Source organism: Erigeron canadensis, chromosome 4 (assembly GCF_010389155.1).
Source record: "Erigeron canadensis isolate Cc75 chromosome 4, C_canadensis_v1, whole genome shotgun sequence".
Taxonomy (NCBI): Eukaryota; Viridiplantae; Streptophyta; class Magnoliopsida; order Asterales; family Asteraceae; genus Erigeron; species Erigeron canadensis.
Window position 1 is genome coordinate 18162883 of NC_057764.1, and position 13567 is coordinate 18176449.

The window sequence follows — 13567 nt, forward strand, 5'->3', positions numbered from 1 at the left end:
GTAATCTGGAGGTTTACTTATTAAGGTGACAATGTACATAAGTAAATACAATGCAATAAATATAAGTTACAAGTATTTATATTGGTGAGATAATATGTATTTTTCAAGTGTATTTTATTTATTGATTGTTAAATAAAATACAAGGTTGTTGCGGAACCAAGATGATACAAGTATGTAAATATCCTAACAACCTATGAAATACAATTGATCTATACTTGGAAATTCTCCTAACAATCGAAACACTTAAAGTTATGAAATGTTCCTTTTTGCGATTGAGAGAATATTACACAAGTTCACCAATATTGTAGAATGTATGTATTTGCAAAGTTGTTGAAATGCTTGGGCAAGGACCTCTATTTATAGTCGAAGTATGAGCATTGGGATCTCAACTTCGACGTACAAATATGGTTGACAGCACACAAAAGTATTAGTAAATAATCCTTTGTGTGTGCTAAATAAAGTAAGACAAAAGGTTACTTTATTCAACCACTCTACATCTTTGCACTTTTATCCACAGACGAGATTATTGCCTGGTTAAAAGAATGTAGTGTAAAAGGTTTTCCTAGTAATCAGTGTAAAGCTTTGTAAAGGCATTTACACTGAAGGATCTCCAGTTGATTGATCTGGTGAAATATCAACTGGGCTTCGCTGCCATTGCCATTCCCTTTCTTCCACTTGTTGTCTTTGACTTCAACTGGAAGGTCTTCAGATTTAAGTCTTTAGATATCAACTGGAGGAAGTCATCAGTTGTTTAAACTGTACAATGCAACTGGACTTCTAATATTTCGGACAATTCTTCATGTTCTCCAGATGCAGCTGGAGAGCTCCAGTTTATAGCCAAAACTGGACCTAACAAATTCCCCCTAATTGTCCTGAAATATTACCAAGTATTTTCAAACTTGTTTGTATACAGGTGTAAGTTTGAAATACTTGAGTTTGATAAAACCTATTAATGTTCCAAGGCATTTTTATAGATCATCAAATGCCTTGGGTTCAATTTTAATTGTTTGTAGATTTTATCACTATCTATCTTGTGGGTTGCAATCTGACAACTTGTATATACAATAACTTTACATCAGTTACAAGAAAGTAAAATAAAATTACAAGTAGATAGACAAAGGAAAATTTAAGAATGTAGCCCTTCGCCAATTTTCCTTTTCTTGGCAACAGATGAAATCGGCTGTTTGTCTTCATGATCAAATCCCAATCTTTCTTCAACATTTTCTTTGAAATTGATCAGGTTCTGCAATATATACTCCCAGCCTTTCTCAAACTTGTTCTTGTGTTGCCTCTTAGCCAAAATGTCCAACATCTTCACATGTTCAGAATGACCATACTGATGAATATCAGGATTTTTAGTTGTTCGAGTTGGTCCACCAAAGTATTGTACCTTAACCACATAATGTCTGGCACCTGGCTTGATTGATACTTGCACATCTTGAATCTTGCCCTTATTATGCCTTCGACGCAGCACATCTTGCAAATATGTTCGAGCCTCAGATTCATTTGTCAGCTTGATCTGGCTCGTGCTTAGCTTCTGAGTGGCTGCTCGAATGTCATCATTGGTTGGTTCAGAAGGTTCCACCCAAGTCCTCAGATTGGCATCTCTGGGCAATGCCTTAGTTTTATGTTTCTTTCCTTTGACCTTGGGTGGATTCAAGACTTGGCTGACAATCTTCTTTACTTGCTCAATTCTTTTCGAAATCCCTTCTGACCTTATTTTCTTGGCCTTATCCACTGATACATTTAGACAGCCAACATCAAGTTTGACTTCATCATCTTGATAGTGTTTGTCCAGTTCAACCTCCAGCATTTCATTCACACATTTCACAATCCTTGCATCTTCTTTTATTTTCTTATATTCCACTAGTTGTATGCCAAGGAGTTGTGCGTCAGTTGCATCAACAAGGGTGAGTGGGAAAGATTTCCTAGATTCTTCTTGATTAATCTTCATCTGTTTCTTTCTTTCCTTAACCAGATACCCAATCTTTGCTAGCTTTTGACTTTCACTTTCAGTAACTGGAGGCAACTGGTCAACATTGCCAGTTTCCAATAATGGTGCATCAGTGGCCAGCTTGTCAGATTCATCAGTGGCCATTGCCTTACCTTTATCAACATTCCTCCTTAACACAACATCATCAAAAGTTTCAATATGCCCACCAGCTTCAGTACTGGTGGCAGCAACAACTTGGCTAGCATCAGTACTAGCACTGGCAACTACCAACTCTTTCCCAGTGGTTTTGGGAACTTCAAAGGCAGTAGAAGAAGTATGCACAGATCTTTCCCCCTTGGCAGCATCTAGCCCTTTACGAAGACTGTCAAAATCTGAAGGGCTTGAAGGCAAATTAGCTAGAGGCTGCCACGACTGCATATCTTTACACTGCTTGAAAGTCCTACAAACCAACCTCATAGTCCTCCACGGATGATTGATTTCTTTAGATTGAGTCATAGCATTTTCAAAGGTGTGCACTTGACTCTTTTGGATGTCAGTTAAAAGCTTCGTATCATCAGGCGAGAGACTAGAGGGAACCATCTCATGAAGAACCTCCTTCAACATTGTCTTCAACTCTTCATTCTTGTTTTTACCAGCTTCAGTTGTCAGATTGGTTAAAACAGTAGAGTGTTTAGATACCTTGCTGGCCAGAGTATCAAGACTGCACCTCAACCGATCAATCTCATATGTTATGGGAGTGAGATCAACCTGGGGTGCTGCAGTCTTGGTGATCTCAGACATCACCTTTTCCAAAAATACTTGTTCTCTGGCAGCCAAGGTGTCTTCAATCTTCTGACCAACTGAAGTGGCCAACTGGGTACCAAGCTCAGTCACATTAAGACCAGGTTTTTCAAAGAGCAACTTGACCTGTCTTTCAAGTTCCTTCACATCCACCTCTGAAGATCTGACAGTATTAGTTAATAGATTGGTGATGGAAGATGTGACACCAGTTTGGGTCAGTGCAAATGCCTCCCTTAACAATGTTGCCAGTTGATTGGAGGACTGCACCAACTCATTAAGCTTGCCAAACACTAAGTCCTCATTTGCAGAAAATTTATTGATCCCCAGGTCAACCACTCTAACATTTGTGATGTGCTCCTTCTGGTACCTGGAGAGGGACTTAGCATTTTTATCGAGTTCCTTTTGAATCTCATCCACCCTCGTAAGAAGGTTTGAGAGATCGGATTGAAAGGCAGCAAATTGACTATCCAGTGACTGAGGGGAAGGTGTCACTGGACCTGCTTGAAGGGCTACAGGTACAACTGGAGAAGATAATATAAATGATGGTTCACCAGTTGTAGTAGCAGCAGTTGAAACAAGAGGAGTTGTTGAAGAAATGATGGGAAGAGATTCAAGTTGTCGTTCATGCTGAGAATGCTCAGGTGTGAACGACGACGACGGTGGTGTTAGGATGTGTCTATTTCTAGGCACACCCATGGAAGATAGTAGCTGGCGAGAGGCGAATATAGGAGGATCTTGTAAGCTTTCTGGTAAAGAGGTGAAATTGAAACTTGGCGATCTAGGGTTGATCAGAAAAAGAAGGGAGCTGATCATGTACAGATGCATCAGCCATTTCCTGATCAGATTCAGTTTCAAAAGAGTCCGAGGACTTAAGCTGAATGTCACCCTCAATTATGCCTAGATTGTTCAGGCTCCTGATGATCAGTTTGAGTTTCCTCAATGGTTTCATCTGTTGTCGGAATTACTTCCTGAAAAGAGGTCACTTGTGCCTCAACCAAAACTGCTCTTTCCTCGGTTGTGGCATCATTGGCCGTAGAATTTGGAACCTCGGTCTCCAGCTGTGACTGGCCAGAGATTTTGTCAGTTCGTGCAAGTGTGTCAAAAGTTTGGCTCTTCAAGTTGAGTGCTGACACGGACTCTACTCTAGGTTGGGCTGACCCAGTATTAACTTCACCACTCTCTCCTAAAGAAGTTTCGAGAGTGATTGCTTGCAGTTGTTCCCTTTGACTTTCTTCAGGTACTTGTTGGGAAGTACCTGAAGGGCTAGTTGGGGCACTAGTGTCAGTGGCACGTTCTGACCTTTTCTTACGACGGGTTTTTGACCTTTGTGCCTTTGGAGCAGCCTGAAGACCTGTTGGGAGGTCTCTAGGGTGGGTGAAAGGTTGGACTGACACACTGGAGCTGGTGGGGTTAGACTGTTGCCCAGGTTCGGCAACTATCACATTACCAGCAGACGAACTGGTGGGTCCCTCATTGTTTTGAGGCCCGCCCAGTTGTCTTTCTGACTCACCTGGTATTGGTGCATCAGTTTTAGAGAATGCCAGTATCATTCTCGGAGGAATCTGGACCTCGTTAGTAGTAGATACAAGGTTGTCCAGATTCCTCAGTAATTCTGGCACAGAGTAAAGAGACTGAGTGTTTTTGTATTCGTCTCTGCCCAGAATTAACTTGAAACAAAGAGATAGAAACCGAGAGAAGGGGATACATGGACCCCTATTACCTTTCAACTTGAAGACAAGGCTTCTGAAGAGGATGCTCGCGAAATCTACCCTCAGCCCATACCAAAGGCAATATGCCATTTCTGCCTGGAAGGAGTTGGCGATCTTCAACAGTTGTGGTAATTGGAGAAGGATCAGCCCAAACTACTTCAGCTTCATCATCAGTGTCAACTGGGGTGTTAACACGATTATCTTTAAACAGAGGCATGTCTTGAAGAAATGGAGAGGTTTGAACTGGTTCTGATGTTGTTGCGGCACGTACATCTGATCCAATCACTAGTTTATGAGGTAGATTAAAACTGATGGAATGATAGAAAGAAGTGTCACTGGAGCTTTTCTTTAGTATAACTGGTTCCAAGTCCTGGTGACTAGAAACATCTCTTGGTGTATTGACTGATTGATGAACTTGATCAGATACACCAAAATCGACTGGGACAACTGGAGATAAATCAAGGCTTGGTCTTTTATTGATTGCTTCATTAGATTCATCGAATGTGACATGAACTGTCTCATGTACCTTTTGGAGTCTATAATTATAAACTCTATAGGCTTTTCTTATATCTGAATACCCCATAAAAACGCCCTCATCAGCTTTTGCATCAAACTTTCCTAACTGACTAGAATCGTTTAAGATAAAAACTGGACAACCAAATACATGAAAATATCCAATATTTGGTTTACGATTCCTGAGGACTTCATAGGCAGTCTTCCTATGTCTCTTGACATAAACTGACTGATTTTGGGTATGGCAAGCAGTTGCCACAGCTTTAGCCCAAAAACAGGTGGGAAGGCCTGATTCAGATAACATACTTCTGGCAGCTTCAATTAATGTGCGATTCTTTCTTTCAACCACACCATTTTGCTCTAGAGAACGAGCTGACGAGAAGTTCTGAGAAATGCCAGTGTTAGTGCAAAATGATTCCAATTCTTTGTTGATGAATTCAGTTCCATTATCACTTCGCAACTGACAAACTTTCTTGGTATACTTGAGCTCAATTTTCTTGATGAGAGAGATAATTTCACCAGGTGCATCACTTTTTGATCTGATAAATACCACCCAACAATACCTGGTGTATTCATCAACAACAACTAAAGTGTATCTTTTACCAGCTTTAGTTTGAACATTCACTGGACCAAAAAGATCCATATGAAGCATGTGAAGAGGTTCAGTGATACTGAAGTTTTGCCTGGTCTTGAAACTGGCTCTTTTCTTTTTGCCCATCTCACACCCTGGACATGGCTTCTCCTTTTAAAGGAAATTAAAGGTATCCCATCCACCAGTTGTTTTCTAGACAACTTATTGATATTTTTGAAATTAAGATGGGATAACCTTTTATGCCACAGCCAGTTGGTGTCCTCATCAACCTTGGCATAGAAACAATGTTCTTTTGGAGCTGGTTCCATGTCCATGATGTACACATTCCCTTTTCTTGGTGCAATCATCACTACCTTCCAATCCTTGTTATAAATGGTGCCTTGAGCAATATCGAACAGAACCTTGTATCCATCATCACAAAGTTGACTGACACTGATCAGGTTATTTTTCAAACCATTAACAAATGCAACTTTTGTGAACTGGACCTGCCCATTGTCAACAACACCATACCCTTCAGTTTTCCCACTTCCATCATTACCAAATGTCACTACCGGTCCATCTTGGACAGTGAACTCTTCCAGCAGGGGCTTACATCCGGTCATAGTTTGGCCAGCAGCGCTGTCCAGATACCAGATATTCTTCTTTCGATCGCCCTGCACACCCAGGCAAATGATTAGTTATTTTTGTGAACCCATATTTTCTTGATGGGTCCACTGGACTCCTTCTGAGATATCTCAGGAGTTTGACTCAGGTTGGAACTGGAGGAAGAATCTGGAGGATTATTTCCAGCTTCAGAAGTAAAAACAATTGGTTTGATGGGAACATTGACCTCCTTTTTCTTGCTAGATTTTGCTCCTTTCTGAGCAGATTGTTCAGCTTTTTGTTTCTGAGGAGGTGTTTTAACAATTTGTTTTTCAACTAAAGAAGTCGAGGCTCCTTCTAAATTTTTAATTCTGGCAGTACAACTTTGTACTTGCCTTGACAAGTTCTGGAGTTGACTCTCTAGTTTCAACAAAAAGCTCTTTTCATCAGGCTGCTGGCCCATGGACTTGGGCTCAGCCGGGGTTTTAGTCTTTTGAGTCTTGGGCTCTTTGGACTTTTGAGGTAGAGGAATATCACCAGCTTCCTTCTTAACAGGAGCTTTAGCCTTTTTGGCTCCAGTTTGAACCTCAACAAGGGTGGTCTCAACAGAATCTAACTTGAGAGGGCCAGAAGAGTCATAAGGAGTCTCAATTCTAACCGAATCTGGCATCTGGTGGATTGTAGGTAAAACAGCTGCCATCTGAAGATCACCAGATTTCCAGGCAGTTTTTTGAGCATCAATGGTTGTAGAAAATGCATCATAACTTTTACCAGATGCTTGTACCCAAGATTTGATAACCATGCGTTCCTTTTCAAGATCAAATTTTAATTTTTGGTTATCCTTTTCCAGTGCCTCAATTTTCAAATCAGATTCTTTAAGAGCCAACTGAACACTTTGTAAATCATTAATATTATTTTTCATGTTATTAAATTCAGTTAAAACAGTCTCAAGATATCTTTCACTGTCAGTTCTCAAAGTTTCAACAAATAACAGATCATCATTTAATGATTCAACAATGTCAAGTTTTGATTCAGAAATGACATCATCTTTAACCATCAATATGATGTCCAATTCAACATCATAATCCCTTACCTTTTTCAATATGATGTCCACCCATCTTCCAGAAATGACATCATCTTTAACCATCAGTTGCTTATTTTCCAGAGCCATAAAACAAACATCTCTAATCTCTTCATCATCATCAGATGAGTCATCAGAGAGTTCCCACTTTTCTTCAGTTTGAGCCATCATTCACTTATTCTTTTCTTTTTCTTTTTCTTGTTCAAGTGACATAAGGGCTATCTGAGCCTTGAGCTTCTTGTATTTAGCCTTGTAATCATCAGATTTAACAAAGTTAGGAACAGAGGGACCAGTTTGGCTATTAATCTAACTAGATCTGCATTCCTTCATGAAATGACCTTTCTTACCACACTTGTAGCAGGTAAGATTGGCCTTATCCAGAGAGTTGGAACTGGAAGCATTATTGGACCCATTAAATCGATTAGATTTATGCTTGAACCTATTAAAGGTTTTAGCAATCATGGCGATCAGATCATCATCGTCAGTCTCATCACAACCATCACTGAGATCAGTTGTCAGGCCAGAATTCAAAAAGCTATTTAACATCTCCTTCATAGAATGTGACTGGACATTCTCAGCAGACATTAAAGCAGCATAAGGTTGCCCAGTCAAACTGGCGACCTTGGAATTCTGTGCATGGTTTAAAGCATCTTGCTCAGCTACCAGTCTTGCAACATTATTATTTTTAGTGAATCTGAAGGCTCCAAAGAGAGATGCAAGAGTGTGACTGTGCAAGGTCTTTCCTTGTCTTAGGACAAGAACCATGTGTGCCCATTTGGATGGCAAAATATCACAAAATTTTTCAAGAAGGATGTCCTTATCCATTTCAATCCCTAAGCCTCTCAGTTGATTAATCAAATTGGTAAACCTTGTATAGGTATTGGTCAGGCTTTCATTGGGAAGAGCAAAGAAGGTTTCATACTTCTTGTTTAAAGCAACTTTTCTGGTAGAAAGAGTGTCAGCTCCTCCTTCAAACTGGAGAACCAATTCTTCCCACATAGACTTTGAACTGGGAAACAAAACAAGGGTTGGAATTAATTCCTCTGGAATAGCTGCGAGGATCATGTTTTTCAGTCTGGTATCAAGGTCAACCAGTCTGCAATCCTCATCAGTCCAATGTTCTTCAGATTTTTCCCTTGAACCTCTTCTCCCAGTTAGGTCAAGAAGAGGACTAACACCACTGGACATGGGTATATATGGTCCATCCTTGAGGATTTTCAACATATACCTCTCTATCCCACCAAAATGCAAGAGCATTCTAGCTTTTCATGTTCCAAAGGTATCCTGGTTTCCATCAAATTTGGGAACATGAGTGTTGGAGTAATGTACATGGACGTGGCTCGCTCCAGGAGTAGGAGGAGGAGGGTTAGTATTTAAAGGAGTTGTAACATTAGGATTAGGTTCATTTGGACCAGAACCATTCTCACCTTCAGCAGCCATCGAAGCAGACCTAGGTTATAGAATTGAAACAATTCAACCTGCCCGCTCTGATACCACTTATTAGTCCCAACTATTACAGGCTGGGTGCTGAAGACACATCTATGTCAATGGTGAGTGTACTTTGCAACACAATCACTTAATCTGGACGTGACCAGTTTAGAGTGATTGTGTACCAGGTAATCTGGAGGTTTACTTATTAAGGTGACAATGTAAATAAGTAAATACAATGCAATAAATATAAGTTACAAGTATTTATATTGGTGAGACAATATGTATTTTTCAAGTGTATTTTATTTATTAATTGTTAAATAAAATAAAAGGTTGTTGCAGAACCAAGATAATACAAGTATGTAAATATCCTAACAACCTATGGAATACAATTGATCTATACTTGGAAATTATCCTAACAATCGAAACACTTAAAGTTGTGAAATGTTCCTTTTTGCGATTGAGAGAATATTGCACAACTTCACCAATATTGCAGAATGTATGTATTTGCAAAGTTGTTGAAATGCTTGGGCAAGGACCTCTATTTATAGTCGAAGTATGAGCATTGGGATCTCAACTTCGACGTACAAATATGGTTGACAACACACAAAAATATTAGTAAATAATCCTTTGTGTGTGCTAAATAAAGTAAGATAAAAGGTTACTTTATTCAACCACTCTACATCTTTGCACTTTTATCCACAGACGAGATTATTGTTCGGTTAAAAGAATGTAGTGTAAAAGGTCTTCCTAGTAATCAGTGTAAAGCTTTGTAAAGGCTTTTACACTGAAGGATCTCCAGTTGATTGATCTGGTGAAATGTCAACTGGGCTTCGCTGCCATTGCCATTCCCTTTCTTCCACTTGTTGTCTTCGACTTCAACTGGAAGGTCTTCAGATTTAAGTCTTTAGATCTCAACTGGAGGAAGTCATCAGTTGCTTAAACTGTACGATGCAACTGGACTTCTAATATTTCAGACAATTCTTCATGCTCTCCAGATGCAGCTGGAGAGCTCCAGTTTATAGCCAAAACTGGACCTAACAACAATCGTAATCCTTCAACAAGTCTAACCACCTCCATTGACAATTATTAAGATCACGTTGCTCAAAAAAATACTTAAGGCTTTTATGATCGGAATAAATGGAGAATTTAACACCATACAAGTAATGATGCCAAATCTTCAATGCAAAAGCAACCGCCGCAAGCTCCAAATCATGGACGGGATATGACTTCTCATGAGTTTTTAATTGTCTATATGCATAAGCGATAACTCGCCCCTTTTGCATAAGGACACAACCAAGACCATTGAACGAGGCATCACAATACAACCGATAAATCTTTAACTCCATCCGGCAAAGTAAGAATAGGCGCTTGGCTCAACTTTTCTTTTAGAGTTTGAAATGAACCTTCTTGTTCACCTTTCCAATCAAACTTCTCGTTCTTTCGAGTCAATTTTGTAAGAGGTGAAACCAACTTAGAAAAATCTTGAATGAATCGACGGTAATAACCCGCCAAATCAAGAAAGCTACGAATCTCCGTCGGAGACTTGGGAGATTCCCACTTCATGATTGTACTTATTTTCGCCGGATCGACTTTAATTCCATTTTGATTGACAACATGACCAAGAAATTGCACCTTCCGTAACCAAAATTCACATTTCGAGAATTTAGCATATAACTTCTCCCGGCGAAGGGTTTCAAGAACTTCACGAAGATGTTTCTCATGATCGGATGGACACTTAGAATAAATCAAAATGTCGTCAATGAAAACGATAATGGACTTATCGAGAAATCGGTGGCATACACGATTCATAAGATCCATGAAGGCTACAGGAGCGTTTGTCAATCCAAAAGGCATGACCAAGAACTCATAATGACCATAACGAGTCTTGAACGCGATTTTTGGAATATCTTCTTCACAAATTTTAAGTTGATGATACCCCGATCGAAGATCAATCTTTGAGAAATTAGAAGCTCGTTGAAGTTGATCAAATAGATCATCGATACGTGGCAAAGGATACTTGTTTTTGATAGTAACCTTATTGAGCTCACGGTAATCAATGCACATCCGTAAACTACCATCCTTCTTCTTAACAAACAACATGGGAGCACCCCATGGTGAACTACTTGGGTGAATAAAACTCTTATGAAGTAGTTCTTGGAGTTGATCCATCATTTCTCGCATTTTGGTTGGAGCGAGACGATAAGGAGCCTTGGCAATAGGTGTAGCACCCGGAATGAGATCAATTTTAAAATCAATTTGTCTATCGGGAGGAAGACCCGGTAGATCATCGGGAAATACATCAACAAATTCATTTACGACCAGAATTTTAGATATCGACTTAGTCTCCGTATTTGAATCAACAACATGGGCAAGAAAAGCTTTGCATCCTCGAGAGATAAATCGACGGGCTCGAGCATAGGTGCATAAAGGTAAGGGGTCTTGATTTCTTTCACCGAAAATGATCATATCTTTACTGTTAGGAGCCTTGAGATGAACACTCTTGTCGGTACAAGAAATATTTGCCTTATGTTGGTCAAGCCAATCCATACCCAAAATCACGTCAAATTCCCCCAAACCCATCGGGATAAGATTTGCTTTGAAATTTTCGAAATTTAGGGTTAAACTACAACCTAAATATACTTTTTTAATCACATAAGTTTGATCACCCGCTACTTCCACCAATAAAGGAGATTCAAGAAAAGACAATTGTAAAGGAATGTATTTAGTGAACCGAGTAGCAACAATGGAACGATTTGCTCCGAAATCAAATAAAATCTTAGCGGGGGTGTCATGAACTAGAAAGGTACCTGACACAACATCGGGGGATTCTTTAGCTTGAGCTACTGAGATTTGGAAAGATCTTCCCCTTGGATTTCCCACTTGTTTTGCCAACCTTCTTTCATTTGCCTTTCTTGCTTCGACTTGCCTCTCTTCCTCCGACAACAATGGGCAAGCACTCTTCATATGCCCTTCATTAAAGCACTTGAAACACACGGTCGGTTTGCGTGCGGAGAATTTACAATCACGACTTATGTGACCCGGTTGGCCACAAATGAAGCATCCCTTCTTGGAGGGTGATAAACAAACCCCGGAATGATGTTTCTCACAATTGTTACACGTGAGAATGTTTCTTCTATTTGAGTTACCCCCCGAAATTCCACTAGGCCGAAATTTTTTGTTTGGAGAGTTACCTTGTTCCACCTTTCTCTTCGAAGACTCATCATCCGGCATGCCTTGTTCAACCTCATGCCATCTTGCCACATCCACTAGTTGGGTAAACGATTCAATTTGAAGTAGAGTAATCTTTTCTCGAATACTCTTGCGAAGCTTGCGATAAAAATGCTCCTTCAACTACCTATCATCCTTGAAATACTCCGAACAAAATTGAGCTTTGTCTAGAAATTTTACCCGGAATTCATTCACATTCAAGGTGCCTTGCGAGTCATTCGTAAACTCACTCCTAAGCCTAGTCACATCGGCTTCGGATCGAAATTCTTTGAAAAAGGCCACCTTAAAATCAGCCCACTCCATCTTCACCGTCGCATCCTCTCCTTTCTTCACTATTTCGTCACCCAACCATAACTTAGCTCTATCACATAACATGCTTGACCCATACAAGGTCTTGTCTTTTGGTGGAGTTTTTGTGATGCGAAAAGCTCCCTCAATCTCATTCACCCATCTCGTGCTCACAATCGGGTCAGGGTCCCCGTTGTATTTGGGAGGGTTAGCAATAGTGAAGCTCTTAAGATCATAAGGCTTCTGATTCTTAGGCTTCGGTTGTTCTTCAGCATTTTGTGCTTCCGGTACTTTCTCTTTAGGAAAGCGTTTATCAAATTCTTCCTGTACCGCGAGGGCCACTTTTCTCTTATTTTGGTTGCGATAGAATCGCTCATCGCTCCTTCGAGAGTCCAATTTAGTTTCTTAACAATGAACGGGGAGAAATTCTCCATGGCTTTCCCTGTCTGTTCACTAATGAAGTCACGACTCAAATCTTCATTCATCACACTCTTATTTCTATCGCGACTTGACCCATCTTCATCTTGAGATGAATCCATACTACAACATCCAAGAGACTTATAAATATCGCATTTCATTCATTACATAACTTCTAATACCCCCAAACCTTCATATTCGATCATTTCCATATTTAGTAAGTTCAATTTAAAACGTAATAGCTTACGACCGATAATAGGCTAGCTCTATTATTATCATAAACTATTTCATTTTAAACCAATCTTACGAAACACTTCAACTCTCAAACATGAAAAATCCAAAACCTAAGGTCCATGTCAATTTCCTATGGTTCAAATCTAGGCATCTTAACTAAAAGATTGAAACTTTAATTCCTTGAACCATGGCTTTGATACCAAAAATGTAAGGACCCAAACCATTTAAATCAAAATCGAATAAAAGGTTTTTTTTTACAGTACCCCACTGCGCAATTCACACCCACTGTGGCGCAGTGGGAAATCTCGGAAACAAAAGGGAAATTACCCACTGCGGCGTAGTGGGCCAAGAAGGGCTCCCACTGCGGCGCAGTGAGACCTGCAGGAAATCCTTTGTTCAAAAAATCAGATTTTTCCTGCACAAAGATTTTAACCTCAAACTTCAAAACACCATTTCACATTTAAACTTTTCAAAACCTAAACTAAACATTTTGAGACATACAAAAACATTTTTGCAAAAAGATTTGCCATCTATGAACTATCAACAACAACATTGTTTCACAAGTGGGTCATTACCCATCTTGGATAATCACCAAATCATGTACATGTTTCTTCCAAAAACTTACAATTCCACCTTAACCTCAAATTTCCAGAAATGTACTAAAATACATTAACCAAAAGAACTTGTATCAAGAGCCATTAAGTACAAAAGGGATATTCTACCCAAGTTACCCAAATGCCAACCTTTGAGATGGCAAG